The 13,036-nt window shown below is 45.2% G+C and overlaps 1 pseudogene; it reads right to left on the bottom strand.

Moving 5' to 3' along the window:
- Positions 1–8,230: 8,230 nt before the first annotated feature.
- Positions 8,231–9,893, bottom strand: LOC9269797 (UDP-glycosyltransferase 91D2-like; annotated as a pseudogene).
- Between the last annotated feature and the right edge of the window lie 3,143 nt (positions 9,894–13,036).

Raw genomic sequence — 13,036 nt, forward strand, 5'->3', positions numbered from 1 at the left:
AATCTGTCATTAGAAAGTGTCTACCGTAGCACAACATTATTAAATCATGGAGCAATTAGGCTTAAAAGATTCGTCTTACAAATTAGTCGCAATCTATGCAATTAGCTAATTTTTTAGCCTATATTTAATACTTCATGCAGGTGTTAAACGTTCGATGTGATATGGCGTAAATTTTTTGTGTGGGAACTAAACAGGGCTTCAATTACAACCACATCATTATTGTACTAGGTTACACTATTTGGGAAAAGAATATAACAACCTCTTATATGGTGAAAATCACCTTTGTTATATTCCTGTTAATAGTGAAATTTGGTAATCGGCAAAGACGTCATCGGCTTAGAATCATTATCGGCTGTAGCATCTCGGAATCAGCCGATGGGAGTTATCAAGTCGCCAATAGTCGGATTCCTGCTATATTTGGTTAAGGAAATCAATCTACTAAAGGAAGCTTATTCCTAAGTGACCGAGTTTAAAGAGGGTGCGGCATGGCAGTTTATCTATTAATTAGGAACAGTTTGTTAGTTTCCTTTTATCTTTAGGAAAGTATGTTTAGTGTCCGATAAGGACTTTATATTTTCATTTTATCTTTAGGTTAGTTTCTTTCTTGTCCGACAAGGACCTGTATCAACCCATGGGTATAAATATGTACACCCGGGGTCTATGTAATATATCCTCACGATCAATACAATTCGGCGCATCGCCACATTTTACCTTTTCTACTTTATTTTATCGTCCGGCGGGACTTGGCACCTGACGCGGGGCTGCATCGGTGTTCGATCTCCGGCGAAGGGGTAAGTCCAATGTTTCGTCGGCCCAGGCAATTCTCATCTACGTCGGCGTCGTTCAAGGCTGCATCAGGACATTCGACCTCTTGGATTACTCTGGTTTGGATAATATATTTGCTTGGATATTTATCATATGTCTATGTTAATCCAGTCCTAGCATCTCAATTTAGCTCTATCGGCTGTCTCTCGCTTTAGGGTTTCTGCCGGTATCGGTTAAATCGCCTTGCTAGATTAGATTAGCCTAGGCATCTACCACCCTGAAAATCAGTCAACGGCTTAATTGTCTAGATATTGTGTTTCTTTTCATACTTAGTGCTGCATCAGTTAAGTTTGATCTACTAAGTCGTGCTTAGAACCATAATCTCTAGCCTGCTTCTTGATTGCCAATAAGGGTTTCATCGGGGTTTCAGCCGATGAGTTATCTGGACGTTGCATCGGCTTACAAGGACTGCATACATATTGGATTTAGCCGATCGCAATAAGATTTAATTGTTTAATATAATCTTGTGGATTTTATGACATCGGACCTCCAGCCGATGTATGCTTTAACTTTCGGATCGATGCTTATTTATCATATCATTGATAGCCGATTGGTTTATATTGGATTGTATTGTTATTTTATTACATCATCATCAGCCGTTTGCCTTTATATCATTATCTACATTGGACATATAGCCGATTGCTTAAACTCTATCGCTATCGGCTGGTATCGGCATCGGCTATTATCGGCTATCGGCTGGAACTATTCCATCGGCTTGTCAGCCGATCGGCTGTTTTGATCTACCATTTACATATCTTGTCAGTTGCAGGATCAAACTGACTGGCACGCCCGCACCTCATTAATTTTTGGACCTGCACAAGAGCTAAGCAGATCTCCCAGGCCGGTGTGTTCGATTTTTTCGTCAACAATTCCCCCAGGCTCATGCCTCATGATCATGTAACTGAACTTGAAAAATCAGACGTTTATATTGCAAAACTCTAATTTCCTCAAATTCAGACTTGAGAGACTAGGTTCAACCAAATTGTGATGATAATCAAGAAATAATAATAGGATTAGTTGGCTACTGGAGCAATTAATCCTAAATAAGGGCCACTTTATGAGCGCCAGTCTAAAACGTATATGTATATCTATGTAGACTGATATATAATCACAATTGCTAACTAATTTTCTATTTGCTAGCTGATAATGGTATCGTTCCTTGCCACCAGTTGAGCTTTAACGAAACAATCACCGGGGTCTAGTGTTTTCTTTGACCGGGGTCATAGCTGTAAAATAAAAAGGAGTATAAGGGACTCAGAAGAAATCATCGGGGTCTACTGACCCCAGTAACTTGCTATAGCTTCGCCCCTGCATTTATGAATTGAGATTGTGAATGTTGTGATTATGAATGTTGATATATGATGAAGTTTATTGGTGTGGGGAGGTTGGAATGTTTTGGGTGGTTTAACCGGATTATAATTACCCCCTTATACCATGGAAATGACATAATTGCGTCCATCCACACGATCAAGTAATTGGACTTAGCCTAGTACATTGTCCCACTATATGAAAGACTGTTGGTTGGCTCACTAGGAACAGGATTGGGGTGAACGCATGCGTAAGGAGGTTGGGGGCATGGTTCACAACGGTGGAACCCATGAAAGCAGCGACCAAGTAGCCTTGCTTAGGCCCAGCAAGTGCCCGACTGCTAGGACTGATCAATATCCCACTCGTGCAGTAACTAGTAGTAAGTGGGACCTTCGAACGGCTCTGTTGTTCTCAGCCTAGCTAGCTGTGGGCATCGTGTGGGTAAAGCTGGACAGTCTCTGCAGAGGTAAATTAAATCATTCGAATGTGCCGTACTCCCGGTTCTGGAGTTGTGTCATCAGGGTGATTCCTACTCCTGAAGTATAAGTAGTTTTAAAATTTAAGTTTTGAGGATAAGATTGATATATGATTTTATTACTCATTTACTTTCTTATTGATTTATGTATTCATATCTCTTCACCTTAATTATTTATAATATGTCTTACTGAGTACATAAGTACTCGCCCTTGCATAATTTGATATATAGTTAAACTAACAAGAAGTCTGGAAGGAAGCGAGATCTACGGCAACGACAAGTTTTTCTTCTAGGCTAGTCTACACTCGAGCTTTTGCCTGTGGAGTTCTTTGAAGTTCTTTGGAGTTTATTAGTTGTAGTTTTAGTAGTTAAAGAGCTTAGGAGTTTAGTAGTTTAGCACTTTGAATTTTCTTGTATTTCAAATAATGATGTATTAGTTTGGATCTTTTCACCCTTTAACAATTGTATAATTAGCCTGTATAAACAAATTTGTGTAAATAATTGAAAGCTGTTCTGTATATCAATCTGTGCGTCATCGAAATCCTGGACGATCACGAGTGGATTTTCGGGGCACCAAGCCTAAATTGGGTGTCCCCACAGCCCTATGGGTGGTGAAGGAATCCGGCGAAGTGGAAGTGGATCCCATCGGCTCGTGTTTGGTCAGTTAGTTATGACTGAACGACGATGGACGGCGGATGAAGGTGTGCTAACCGGCGGCGTGTGGCGTCAGGTCACCTGAAGCGGATGAAGATGGCACCAGCAGAGTTTCGCAGCAACTGCGCAGTAGGGGCGGTGGTGACTAGGTGACTTAAACTCGTCGTATCTGGCCATTTCAGGAGATGATGTTGGGAAGCAGGCCCCGGGGTTGTAGTTTTTTGTTTTTTATGGTTGCATGTTCTCCTTCTTGTTGAGATGTGTGTATAAGGCTAAGTTCGTTTCCCCTTTTCCCAACTCCCCCTTCTAGTTTTTCGCGCGTACGCTTTTCAAACTGTTAAACGGTACATTTTTTGCAAAAAGTTTATATATGAAAGTTGCTTAAAAAATTCATATTATCCATTTTTGAAAAAAAAATAATTAATTAATTAATCACGTGCTAATGGACTGCTCCGTTTTCCGTGCTGGAGGGATGGGTTCCCAACCCAGGCAAATGAACAGAGCCTAAGTGCTCTTATATCTTTTTGGTTGTATATATTCTTTATGGATTAATGAAAATCTATTCTCTAGAAAAAGGAAAGAGGCCACCCAATGGAAGTTGACCAGTTAATGGAGTATAAACAATGTGCGAGGACAAGGAAGATAGAACAACGTGATTGGACAAAGGAAGCATAAAACCCCCATTCTTTACATAAACAGATGATGCAGGCGTTGCTATTATGACATGAATTATAGTAACTGAGACATATAATATAACCCGCAAACTAAGTCTCAGCTGGAAGGATATGGGGCAGCAGTATGGGAGTTGCCATCAGCGACGTGGAAAATAAGCTGCGCCACTGCGCGCGGGTGGCGGTGTGCCAGCCAAACTGCCACACTCCGGGTGACGGTGGCTTTCCGGGGTTCGTTATTATCCTCTTCTTCACATTTGTTTGTTTTCACTATCTGCTGTGCTGCTAGTCAGCGGGTGCGTTTGGCTGATGTGTTGATGTGCTGCTGTTCAGACTTTGAACCTACATTTTATCATCTGTCACTGTCAGTGTCAGTGGGTTTGTTTGGATGTATTTTGTGAATTTGTGATGCAGCAGCTGCAGCTTGTATGCCTGCCGAACAGAGCTTTTGTTGCTATCTGTTTTTTTTTCATTTTCCGGAGCCATCGTCCGTAATTTCTAAATTTGAATTCAAATTTTTTCAAAAAATTTCGTCTGAAATTTTCACAATATTTTCAAAATTTCTAAAATTTCGGAATTTCGGTGACAGCCGATACAAGTCAGTAAACTGAAAGGTTGAACCCTGCCACCACCGGCCTTTGCTCCTCACCGCTACTCTAGTAGTGTCAGATCCTGAAACTTTGGGGGAATTTGATTGGGTAAAATCAACTCCCTGAAACGAAAAAAGTGGACTATATACAAAACTACCAACAGAAATTAACAGAGATTATTTTATTACTCTTCCTGAGTCCTGAGTGGCTCGTCGCTGTACGTCGCGCGCCCTTGTATCACGATTGATACCAGTTCACGGCAGCAGCAGCAGCAATTCCAGCAGAAACCAGTAATTAACAAACTCTAGCAGCAGCAGAAAATCTTTAGCGGCAGCAACAGCAGCAAACTCTAGCCGCAGCAAAAAATCTCTAGCAGCAGCAACAGCAGCAATCAGGAGCAAACTCCACCAGCAACAATAAAACTTCTCTAGCAGCAGCAACGGCAGCAAAAATCAGCAGCAGCAGCAATCACCAGAAGCTAACTTGGTGCTCTAAAACTTGTCATCTGAGCGATAGGGGTCCTGACTTGTTCAAAACATGAAAGTTTCCAACAGTTCCTTCACTACCACAGGGAGCAAAAGAAGTTTCTAAATGGTTTATTACATACAGAGATCTGGTTCAGTACAGCACAACCGACAAATCTGCCGACAGATCAGCTCCGGCCGAGTCATGGTCATCATGAGTTGTGACACTCTATATGGTCGTCCAAGATGGTTGTTGGGTGGTCACCTCGCTGCAATGTCGCCCGTGTGTCCCTGGACAACGGCGGCTATGTATAGGCGGCGGTGGGGGCCTCGTCAGGCCGGCGGAGGTGCTTGGGGAGAAGCGGATGATTTCTGGCTGGATTTGGGGAAGATGCCACCAGCAGAGGAGCAGGTCGAGGCGGTGGCGAATAATTTGTACACGACGACTTGCCTGGCGGGAGCATTTGTGGCACCGCCGCGGGAATGAGTGAGTCGAAGCAGTGGAAAGCTGAAGATTGTGAGGGATTGTGTTCGGGCTGTTGGGATACGCATAGGCTACGATAGCAAAAATCAAAATTTTCTATCGCGTAAACCAGGAACCATGCAAGTATTAGATCATAGATCGTTACCACTCGACGTGCTGCGCAGCGGAAGAAAACGCTAAGAAGTCGAAGGAACTCTCGCGAAGTAGCGCGCGTCGATGTAGAGGAAGTAGTCGATCGCACCGGCTCGACCTTCTCCTCCTCGTGAGTTCTCCTCGCCGTACTCCCACGCCGATCAGCATCGCAAACCAGCGGCGACTCTACCGGTATCCACACGTACAGGGACGGAACGCCACGCGCAGATGTGCTAGCACCCGCGCGCGGCTAGGGTTTTGCTCGGGGAGGGAAGTGACGGCTAGGGTTTCTCACGTGATGGAATGCCTCCACCGGTCACACCCCTCACGAATATATAGGATCCATCACTCGGGCCTCCAAGGCCCATAGGACTCCTATTTGGATCCCTATCCGAATTAAGCTCATATTGGATCTTCATCCAATCCCCTTATTCCGGCCCATTAAGCGTGCGGCCCTGTAGGTTCATATATACTCGGCTATAACCCGAAAACTCCTTTTCGGTCCACGCGTCAACAGCGGCCCCTAGCAGAACGTATTGACCCACCAGGCATACATAAAGATCATATCGGCTGAACCTCTAGTGTATACTTGTATGAACCCCTTTGCCTCACGATATCTATTAAGCTCAAGGCTAGATATGCGCCATCCTCTAATAGCTCAATCATTCACTCGAACGTGTTCATAGATTATATAACTTGTGATTGACTTCTCAATCACCTTTGGCATTGTCATGCACTTCCATAATCTACAACATCGAGGGGCCCAGAGATATCTCTCCATAGGAGGGGCAAATCCCATCTTGATTATTCATATCCCACTACATGTTTCATAGCATACCCGAAAACTACTTTTATAACAACCCAATTACGAAGTAGCGTTTAGCAGTCCCTAAGTAAGCTATTACACATGTTGGGAACCATGATAATCTCAGGTCTAAGGATTCAACACCAACACTAAATGGGATCACTGATGACACAACACATATGGCTCTTGCAGTGTCTCATGTTGGGTCTATCCAACAACATATTCACCAACATGTGTCCACATTAGTAATTTGGTATCTCTATACCATGATCCATAAGACATGATCATCAATTAATATATGTGCTGATCATCTAAACATATTTGTTCTACATATGATATTTGATCAGGGATCCTTTAGAAATAGCAACACATAACATAAAGAGTCTCATGAAAGAATCACATATTCATTAACCAATAATGAGTTTATCTCTTTCAAGGAACAAAGTCGGATAAATATGTAAACATAGTGTGTGATACAATCATCTCTATGATTGCCTCTAGGGCATATCACTAACACGGGCTTGCGCGCCGCTACAAATGGAGAGCGAAATACCTAGAGAAAGGAACTCCAAATTTTTAGCAACTGACAAGAGAATATCACTGGTGGAGAGATCGTTTTTAGTCCCGGTTTGTAACCCCCCTATTGTCCCGGATTTTAAACCGGGATTAAAGATCCTTATTTCGGGACTAAAGATTCAGCGGCAGTACCGGTTAGTTTTTTTTTTCATTTATTGCTACTCACCGCTTAATCTCTAATTTATTTTCTCCCAAATTAGGTGGGATGCATATCCTCAAATCAAAATCTCTAATTTATTTTCTCCCAAATTAGGTGGGATGCATATCCTCAAATCAACGTAACATCCCAAATACACAAATCAATCATATACACCACAGATTATACATCCCAAATCAAAGAAACATCCCAAATACACAAATCATATACATCACAAATTCTTCATCTCAATCTATACATGGATCACAAATTCTTAAAAAAAAAAGAAACAAAGCAAAGCCGCCGGCTGGCTCAGCCGCTGCCGCCTCCCCTCCTCCCTGGCTGCCGCTTCGCCACGCCACCGCGCGGCCCTCCGCGCCGCCGCGGCGCCCTCCGGCGTTCGGCCCGCCCTCCTCTGGCTGCATAAACCCACACCCATCCCGCTTGCAGTTGTTGTCGTGATCTACTCGCATGCAGATTTTTCTCCCTATCCTTAGGCGCAACTGCATGGTGATGCAGTTAATCTCAGCGTGCATAACTGAAAGAGAAGAGAAGAGATAAGGAGGAACTGCTGCGCAGTTCAGCCCTTCGGGACGGAAAGAGAAGAGAAGAAATAAGGAGGAAGGAAGAGATAAGGATTAGAGATGAAGGGATAGAGGAGTTTGTGTGGACGGGAAAAGAGGATAAGTAATAGGGATTATATAGTGCGTTTTGATCTTTAGTCCCGGTTAGTAACACCAACCGGGACTAAAGATCTGATCTTTAGTCCCGGTTGGAGTTACCAACCGGGACTAAAGATCAAGGAGGGCCCTGACAACCCCTGACAGCATGTGAACCGGGACTAAAGATGATCTTTAGATCTTTAGTCCCGGTTGGTGTTACCAACTGAGACTAAAGATCATGTAGTCCCATTCTGCTTATAAACCGGGACTAAAAACCATTATTAGTCCCGGTTTTTATTGCAACCGGGACTATTGTGGTTTTTGGTTGACCGGGCAAAGATGGTTTCTCCACCAGTGTATGTTGGAGCTAAATTTTAGCCATTTATCCCCGTGATACTCTAATAAAGTATAAACAATGCGTGGGGATAAGGAAGATAGAACAACGTGATTGGACAAAGGAAGTATAAACCCCCATTCTTTACATAAACAAGTGATGCAGCCGTTGCTATTACCACATGAATTACAGTAACTGAGACATATAATACAACCAGCAAACTAAGTCTCAGCTGGAAGGATCTGGGGCAGCAGTATCAGAGTTGCCATCAGCGACGTGGAAAATAAGCTGCTGTATAAACCCGTCAATGTACCTCTCATGGAGTTCCCTGTCAGCTACAATCTCTTGCATCTTGAGGGCATTTGTAACAAACACACTCCTGGTTTCTTCCTCAACCATGACGGCTCGGACTGCAGCAGTGACACCATGGCGATCGAATGACCCGTCATTCTCATCTCGTCTCACCTGCAATCCTACCATATTACCCTCCATTGACCATGCATTCGGCCCTTGGTCCCCAACGATGGGCAACATGATGAGAGGTTTCCCAAACAGGAGCCCCTCGACAAGCGAGTTGCGTCCACAGTGCGTCAAGAATGCACCCACCGCGGCATGTGCCAGTATGGTGGTCTGAGGAACCCACCCCATGGCGACATGTCCATGGCCATGCGTCTGCTCTAGAAAGCCGAGAGGAAGCACATCCGAGTCATCAACGCCACAGGGCTTTCTCAGCGCCAAGAGAAAACGTGTCCCGGCGAGCTCTAGCCTGAGAGCCAGCTCGTGCACCAGCTCCACGCGCAGCGGCACCTCGCTCCCCAGCGCGACGTACACCACTGAATCTGGCGGCTGCGCGTCCAGCCACTGCATGGTGGCGTCGTCGACCATCTCGGCGGTGCGGCGGCGTCCTCCGTCGGGCGACGGCAGCAGAAGGCCGAGGGGGACAAGCGGCTTTTTCATGAACGTCACCACCTGCCGGAAGGGCTCGGGTTCCCACACATGCGGCGCCCAAGAACTCGGCGAACGGCGGCGCCAGGGCGTCGAAGGCCTTCCAGAGAAGCTCGAACTTGTCGGAGGGAACGTCGTTGGTGCACTCGGCACCAACCGAGAGACCATCGACGTGCGGGAGCGGCAGCACCACGAGGTCGACACGCGGTGCCACGGCGGGGCTCACCGGCAGGAGGCGCGCGATGTTGCGTGGTGTAGAGACGAAGGACACGCGGTGGCCACGCGATGCCACGCGCTCTGCGAGCTCTAGGTAAGGGAGCACGTGGCCGAACGCGAGCCATGGGAAGATCACAAGGTGCAGCTTTGACGAGGATTCGCCTCCAAAGTCTATGGAAAAGGGTTCACTACTGTTCACCAAGATGCACCTGTTATTGAAGATACAAATTCTTCTACTGTTCAGCAGTCTCCAAAACGTTCTATTGCAAAAGAAAAGCCCAAAAGAAGTACTAAACCTCCTCAAAGATATATTGAAGAAGCGAACATAGTTGCTTATGCTTTGAGTGTGGCAGAAGAAATTGAAGGTAATGCAGAACCTTCTACATATTCTGAGGCTATTGTTTCTGATGATTGCAATAGATGGATAACTGCTATGCATGATGAGATGGAGTCACTTGAAAAGAATCATACTTGGGAATTGGTGAAGTTGCCAAAGGAGAAGAAACCTATCCGTTGCAAATGGATCTTCAAAAGAAAGGAATGTATATCTCCAAGTGATGAGGCAATGTACAAAGCAAGGTTAGTTGCTAAAGGTTATAGCCAGATTCCAGGTATTGATTTCAATGATGTCTTTTCCCCGGTTGTGAAGCATAGTTCAATTCGCACTTTACTCAGTATTGTTGCAATGCATGATTATGAACTAGAGCAAATGGATGTTAAGACTGCATTTTTACATGGGGAGTTAGAAGAGGACATTTATATGGAGCAACCTGAAGGTTTTGTTGTTCCTGGAAAAGAGAACCTAGTATGCAGGTTGAAGAAATCTCTTTATGGGTTGAAGCAGTCACCTAGACAGTGGTATAAGAGATTTGACTCTTTTATGCTTTCTCAAAAGTTTAGAAGATCCAATTATGATAGCTGTGTTTATGTCAAAGTTGCTGATGGTTCAGCTATATATTTGCTTCTTTATGTCGATGATATGTTGATTGCTGCAAAAGACAAATCAGAGATAGCAAAGTTGAAGGCACAATTGAGTAGTGAATTTGAGATGAAGGATTTGGGTGCAGTGAAGAAAATTCTCGGTATGGAAATTACTAGAGAAAGACATTCTGACGCAAGTTATATCCTAGTCAGAAAAGTTATATTGAAAAAGTTCTTTGTCGTTTCAATATGCATGATGCAAAACCAGTGAGTACTCCTTTAGCTGCACATTTCAGATTATCTTCAGATTTATGTCCACAGTCAGATTGTGATATTGAGTACATGTCTAGAGTTCATTATTCAAGTGCAGTTGGTTCAATTATGTATGCCATGGTATGTTCTCGTCCTGACTTATCACATGCATTAAGTGTTGTCAGTAGATACATGGCTAATCCTGGCAAAGAGCATTGGAAAGCTGTTCAATTGATTTTCAGATACCAACGTGGTACATCTAGTGCTTGTTTGCAGTTTGGGAGATCTAGAAATGGACTCATTGGTTATGTGGATTCAGATTTTGCTGGAGACTTGGATAGGAGAAGATCGCTCACAAGTTATGTTTTCACTATTGGAGGATGTGCTGTTAGTTGGAAGGCAAGTCTGCAAGCAACTGTTGCCTTATCTACCACTGAAGCAGACTATATGGCTATTTCTAAAGTTTGTAAAGAATCTATTTGGCTTAAAGGTTTGTACACTGAACTTTGTGGAGTTACGTCTTGCATAAATATATTTTGTGATAGTCAAAGTGCAATATGCCTTACAAAGAATCAGATGTTCCATGAGAGAACAAAGCACATTGATATGAGATATCACTTTATTCGAGGTGTGATTGCTGAAGGTGATGTTAAGGTATGCAAGATAAGTACTCATGATAACCCAGCTGATATGAATCCTGCTACTAAGTTTGAGATTTGCTCAAGCTTGGTTGGTGTTACAGTATAGTCCTAGAGACTATTTGGCGCACGGTGATTTTACCTACATGAGGTATTTTTGGTGTTTGATGTTTTTCATGCTACAAGAGGAAATTCGTCTCAAGGTGGAGATTGTTAAATATGTGATCCGAATTTTGGGCCCACAATATATTCGGTTTAGTTTCCTAGTAGGAGTTCCTATTAGGTGTCTTTCTTTTATCCCCTATATATACTCTTGTAAGCTGTATGGGAAGGGGTGACGTTCCCATTGTGATTCCGCTACGTTTGTAATCAACTCCTCTATAGTGATCATTGCCGGTCGGCGCCCGTGGTTTTTTCCCGCAAGGGTTTTCCACGTAAAATTCGTGTCTCCGTTGTGCATCTATTTTCATAACAGTGTGAACACCTTGGGCTCAACGAGGTCGAACGGTTCAGTTGGTGGTGGCGATGGTGGAGGTTGCGCCAGCTCAACAGCGTGAGCCATTAGCAAAACCGGCTCGTCATCTTCCTCCTCACCCTGGACGGCGTGTGCCTCGGCTTGTTTCTTGGGCTGGCGACAGTCTTTCTCCCAATGACCGAGACGACCACAGTTTTTGCACTTGTCGCGCCCTTGATCGCGCGCGCCCCGCTCGCCATTGGCAGCGCCCTCGGTTTTTTTCTGCCCACCGCGGCGGCGGCGGTTGTTGCCCGCCTTCTTGCCCGACGATCCCTCGCCGGACTGCCGTTCCTCGGCACGAGTGGCCCACTGTTCTTCCGTGAGATACAGTTTGTCGCTCTCATCGCCGGACTTCTTCTTGGGACGGCGCTCCTTGGCATTCCTCAGACACCCCGTCAGCTGCTCAAGCGACAGGGTATCGAGATCGAGCAGAGTCTCAATGGACAAGGCAATCTGCTCAAGATGTTCAGGAACAACAAGATGAAAATTTTCACAGACCTTTGATTCCTCAAGCTGGATCCCGAGTACGGCAAGGTTGTTGACGAGCCAGCTCAGCCGGATGGAGAATTCCTCCACGGACTCCCCTTCCTTGAACTCGATCGCATCGAACTGCTTGCGCAGCTCCTGCGCTTTTGACTTGCGGACACGGTTGACGCCGACGCGCATCGTCTTGATGGCATCCCAGGCGTCTTTCGTCATCTCCTTGACAGCGAGCACCGGCAGCAGATCAGCGGGGACCGCCTTGAGGACGGCCTCCAACACCATCCTGTCCTCCTGGAAGTCGACGTCACCCGTGTCGATAGCTTCCTAGAGGCCGCGCGCCTGCAGCATCACCCCCCACCTCCTTGACAACGCGCCTGTCCGGACCCAAGTCCCAAGCGGCGCCAGGCCAACAGCGACCACGGCGCGGAGGAGGCGAGCGGGATTGACGATGCGGCGAATGCGAGACGTGTGGCGTCGGAGGCGACATGGCTCTGATACCAGATGTTGGCAAAAACTCAGAATCAACCTATTCGCTAATCCCTAGAAATCAACAATACTTGATGATGAATGGTGGAAGAGAAGAACACACGAGAGAAGTTTTTGTGCCACCAAACTTGCGCAGCTTTTCTGTATATTTCATCTCTTTTTATGGAAAGCGAAAACGAGATCATGCGATCGTGTCTCCAACTCTTTGCACTCCCACTTCCTCCAGTTGTGCATGTGCCATCCCACATGGCGGAGAACGTGAGCGTACGACTCGCTACACTACGCCTCGTCGTGAACTTGCACGAATCCAGCTTTACAAGACACGACTCATTCTGTAACAACCAAGCCACAAAAAACGGAAATAAAACAGGCTCTAACAAACACCTTGCATGCAATGAACTGTGCGCGGTGCAGTGAGGAAGAGGCAGAGCTCCTGAAACAAAGCTCCATAGCGCTATCTTATAT

This window comes from Oryza sativa, chromosome 4 (assembly GCF_034140825.1).
Source record: "Oryza sativa Japonica Group chromosome 4, ASM3414082v1".
Classification (NCBI taxonomy): domain Eukaryota; kingdom Viridiplantae; phylum Streptophyta; class Magnoliopsida; order Poales; family Poaceae; genus Oryza; species Oryza sativa.